This window comes from Tupaia chinensis, unplaced genomic scaffold (assembly GCF_000334495.1).
Source record: "Tupaia chinensis unplaced genomic scaffold, TupChi_1.0 Scaffold145814_1, whole genome shotgun sequence".
Lineage (NCBI taxonomy): Eukaryota > Metazoa > Chordata > Mammalia > Scandentia > Tupaiidae > Tupaia > Tupaia belangeri.
The window spans coordinates 1,622,047-1,627,623 of NW_006205672.1; positions in this window are offsets into that span (position 1 = coordinate 1,622,047).

Below are 5,577 nucleotides of genomic sequence, written 5' to 3' on the forward strand. Positions count from 1 at the left end.
GGGAAGGCATGGAGGGCAACCGTGGATGCCAGGGACAATGGGGGAGGAGGATGGGACATAGCAGAGGGGGGGGGATGGGGAATCAAGGATGGCAAAACAAAAGGCAAGGTATGCAGGACATAAGAATTGGAAAATTATTTGCTGAGAACATGTATGTTGATGTGCTTGATTGAGCCAATGCACAGTGTATTTTGGATGGAAAATTCATTTGTGTGTTGTGATGGTGTATAGTGAATTAATGTAGAAAATGAATACATTTTTAAAAAAAGAATAATTTTGTTTACATTTATTTATTTATTTATTTACTTACTTACTTACTTTAATTTGACTAGAGTGGGACAGAGTGCGAGAGAGAGAGAAAGACAGAGAGAGAAAGCAGCCAGGTCCAGGACTTGAACCATGGTCAGCCATGTGGGAGTCTAGTGCCCTTAACCACCACACCACCTGCTGGTCCCTCTACATTGATTTTTATTTCCAGGTTGGCTTCCTTTAAGGTATTAAAGATGGCTCTAACAAATCCAGACCTCACATGTTCCCTTACATATCATCTCTCCCTCCTCTATTCCAGGAAAAAAAACAAAAAACAAAAAATAAGAAATAAAAACAGAACATTGTTTCCGAGAGAGAAAGAGAAAGGAGAAAGCACTCGCCATGGGGAATGGTCATACAGCAATCCTTGTTCCTCCATTTCTTTCTCCTTTCAGGATTATTGGACATGCACATGCCTGGCATGTTTGTCAAGCTGCTTGGGATCTGGGACTTGAACTGTGTATCTGGCCAAGTGCAATCCTGCTGCCTTAACCATGAGGCCATGGAGCTGGCCCCTGGAACTCCTCCAAAAAAGAGCACTTTCATGTCAGTCAGAAATCTTGTTTGCAAGCAACAGAAACTGGTCTCCTTTACTTAACCAGAGAAGATATTTATTATAAGGTGATCAGCCGCTTTCAGAAGGAGAAGGGGTCCTATCCATAAACAGGTGGAAACCAAGAAAAGCCATCGATCAGGAACCATAGCCAGGGTTAGCACAGGAAAAGTCTGATGAGGGCAGCGTGGGCACTAGACACTGCCACCAAAGGACTCTGCTGTCTGAGCACTGCTGCGACTGTCACTTGATACCCCCGCCCCCACCACGCCTGAATTACAAATTGTGTCATCTCCGTGTCACTCAATGTTCCAGCGTTTGGCTAGAGCAGACACCGACTGGACAAACGAAGTTATGCACTAGTACCTGAGCTGCCAGGGGTGGAACCGGGAGTATTTGGTTTCTCTACCTTCAGTGGGAATGAGGTCTGCTTCCCACAAATTCATCTAAAGGAGTATTTCCCCAAATGGGAAGGATTTTGAATGTTGGGCAGACAAAAAATGACACACATCTATTTTTTGGTAGTGGACCCAATTCAGTTATATGCTGTTAAAAAAGGCCCACTACAATTTAGATATGAAAAGATTGAAAACGAAAGGGGTAGAAAGAGGTGAATATTTGATTCAGCTGTAGTGGTACAGTGGTAGGAAACTACTGCATGGTACTGGAGCCATATGTGTTGCATGATACTGGAGCCATATGGGAAGGCCTAGGGTTCGAATCTCAGGTTGAACTGAACATGCCAGACGCATCCATGATTCTGGCTGGTCGGGGCTGGAGCATGTGGTGCAGGATTGCTATGTGGCAAAACCCCATCAGGAGTCCCTCCCTCCCTCTCTTTCTCTCAAAGAAAGGATAAAAGAAAGAATAAAAATATAAATATTAACCAAAACTAAGGAGCTACGTAGTATGAATAGCAGACAAAACAGACCTTTAGACAAAAAGCATTATTAGGCATAGGGACGAATAATAGATAAAGGCTTCAACTCAGCAAGAAAATACAAAATTGTATGCATTTAATAAAATAACCTCAAGGTAAATAATAAAATTATAGAATTATGTATGGGAAGAACTTGTTAAAAGCCACCATTAGGGTACATAGTTAACATAGTCTTCTTTTACTTATTGATTTATCAGTTTTTATTCATTTATTTTTAAATTTTATTTGTTTTTAAGGGTTTTGCCATAGGGTGCATCTGCTCACTGGAGAGACAGAGAGAGTCAGTGAAAGGGAAAGTGAGAGATCATCCCCTGGGGGAATGGGCACGCCACAGTCCCTTCTCCTCCATTCTCCTCTTAGGATTTTAGGCCTGTATGCACACATACCCAATGTGAGTTTCAAGCCACCAGGCCTGGGAGTTGAACTGTGGTTGGCCATGTGGGAGTCCAGTGTCTTAGCCACTCTGCCACCTGCTGTCCCCAACATAGTTTTCTTAAGTATTAATAGGTCAACTAAGCAGGCCAGCAGGTGGCATGGTGGTTGGGGAGCTGGACTTTCACATGGCTGACTGCAGTTTGAGTCTCAGACCCAGAGGCTTGCTTTTTCACCTTCCTCCCTCTCTCTGTCTCTCTCTGATCAAATTTTAAAAAATAATAATACTAAATAAAATTAGCTTTTACAATGTAGGGCAGGCAGAATGGCTCCTGCAAAGAAGAGTGGAGAGAGGAGCTGGCAGGTTGCAGGGTGGTTAAGGGTGCTGGACTCCCACACAGCCAACTGTGGTTTAAGTCCCAGACCTAGCAGATTACTTTCTTACTTTCTCTCTCTCTCTATCCCCCTCTGGCCAAAGTAAAATAAATGAATAAAGTTAAATAAAATAATTATTTTTTAAAAAAGAAGGGTGACAAGAAGGGCTGTACTGCTATCAAGGAGATAGTGACCTGGGACTACACTAATAACATTCACAAGCACATCCATGGCGTGGACTTCAAGAAATGTGCCGCTGGACACTCAAAGAAATCTGGAAATTTGCCACGAAGGAGATGGGGACTCCAGATGTGTTCATGGATACCAGGCTCAACAAAGCTGTCTGAGACAAAGAAACAAGGAACATCTCATATTGTTTTCATGTATGGACCAGAAAACGTAATGAGGAAGAAGAATCACACATCAAGCTGCACACTCTGGTGACCTATGTACCTGTTACCACTTTAAAAAATCTACAGACAGTCAATGTGGATGAGAACGAACTGCTGATTTTCAAATAAAGTTATGAAACCAAAAATAAATAAATAAAATTAATCAAGTAATTCTTTAAAACATAGATCAACTAGGCAAAAACAAGTGAAGATATATACTATTTGAAAAACACAAAAAAAGAGAAAAATACAATAAACAAGTTCGATTTATTGAATACCTACAGAATCTTACACCCTATACTTAGCAAATTCACACGTTTTCCGCATTTCTTTAAAAGTTTATTTATTTTGAAGCCAGCAGGTGGCATGGTGGTTAAGGTGGAGACCATGTTTTGAGTCCCAGAACCGGCAGCTTGAAACTTACACCAGGTTCTTGTGCATGCATGCTCAAAATCCCAAGAGGAGAATCCCCTTCACCACCACCACCAACCACCACCCACCACCCCAGCCCCGCCACCGTGAGTTCTCACTTTCTCTCTGTCTCTCCCTGGCAAGTGCACTTGTTCTATAGCAAAAACTTAAAAATATATATATTTATTTCTTCCATGATAGAGTGATGCAGAGTGGGAAGGGGATATATAGAGAGAGAACACCCAGGAGGGCCCTCACATTAGAATCCACCCATTTAAGCTGACCCAAATCATACAAGTCTCGTGCTTAGGGAGGGCCTGGAATATGAACTCAGAAACTTGGCCATGTGGGTCCAGTTGTGTTATTGCTGTGCCACTGCTTGGCCTCATGTGTTATTTAACCCATTTGAGTTGAGTTTTTAGGGAGTCATGTATAACTAACCCATCCTAGTCCCCTGTATTAAATCTTCTATTTAAAATAGCTAGAATGTTTTCTATTCCCTACGAATAAATCTTGATTGATACAAGTGCCAAGTAGAGTTTGTTCTTGAGTGTAATGGTAGTTTATATTAGGGAATCAGTAAGTGGGGACCAGCAGATGGTAGAATATAGTGGTTATGTCAATGGACTCCCACATGGCTGACCATGGTTCAAGTCTTGGATCTGGTGGCTTAAAACTCACACCAGGGGGACCAGCAGTTAGCATAATGGCTATGTTGCTGAACTCCCATGTAGTCGACTATGGTTCGAGTCCCAGACCTAGTGACTTAAACTCACACGGGGCGTGTGTGCATGCATGCCCAAGATCCTGAGAGGAGAATGGAGGAGAAAGGATTGTGGTGTGGCCATTCCCCCCTCCCCCAGGGGGTGATTTCTCAGCTTCTGTCTCTCTGTCTCTCTCTGTTTTTCTGGCAGCGCAACCCCAACCCCCTATAGAAAAAACTTCTAAAAAAAAAAAAAAAAGAATGTAAATGACTTTATTTTATATGCATATATAATCTATCTATATTTATAGATAATGCAAAAAATAAAATGACTACAAATGGTTAAAAAATTGATAAAATTCAATACTAATATAAAACATTTATATTAGTAATCTCATCAAAACAGAGATAGAAGGGAGGTTTTTTTTTAGAGAGGTTTTTGCTATAGGACACATGCACTTGCCAGAAAGACAGAGAGAGACAGAGACAGAAAGCGAGAAATTACCCCCTGAGGGGGATGGCCATGCTGCAATCCCTCTCCTCCATTCTCCTCTCAGGATCTTGGGCACGCACGCACACGCGACCAGCATGAGTATAAGCCACCAGGTCCAGGACTTGAACTGTGGTCAACTACATGGGAGTTCAGTGACATAGCCATTACCTAACTGCTGGTCCCAGGAGGGAATTTATTTTAACCTGATAAAGGATATTAATAAAAAATATATAGTGAGCATGTATATGATGGTAAAAAAAACTGAACAATTTTTCTTGTAAAAATCAGGAATGGGACCAGCAGGTGGCGTGGTGGTTGAGGTGCTGGACACTCCCACATGGCCGACCACAGTTCAAGTCCTGGACCTGGTGGCTTGCTTTCTCACCTTCTCTCCCTCTCTCTCTCTGTCTCTCTCTGGTCAAATTAAAATAAGTGAATGAATAAATAAAATTAAATAATTAGAAAAAATTCTAAAGAAAAAAAATCAGGAATAATGGACCAGTCTCTGGTGTGGTAGTTAAGGTGACTGATTGACTACACAATTTGAGTCCTAGACCCAGCAGCTTGAAAAACATGCCAGGTGTATATGCATGCATGTCTAAAATCACAAAAGGAGGGATAAATAGAAGGGAAGGGACTATATCATGACTATCCTCCATGGTGGGTGCGTGCTCACTCCCCTCCTTGCCCACCCCGCCCCTCTGGTGAGCACATATGCCCTCTGGCAATATTTTTTTTTAAATCTGGAGTAAGACTAACATTTTCACTATGTTCACTTTTTTTTTCTTTTTTAAAATGAGAGAGATTTTTTGCTACAGGGCACATGCGTTCCCCAGAGAAACAGAGAGACAGAAAGCAAAAAATCACTCCCAAGGAAGATTGCCATGCCACAATCCCTTTTCCTCCATTCTTGTCTCAGGATTTGGGGCATGCATGCACACACACCAGCTGCTGGGTTCAAGACTTCAACAGTGGGCAATTATGTAGGAGTACAGTAAAATAAATATTACACCATTTGCTGGTCTTTCC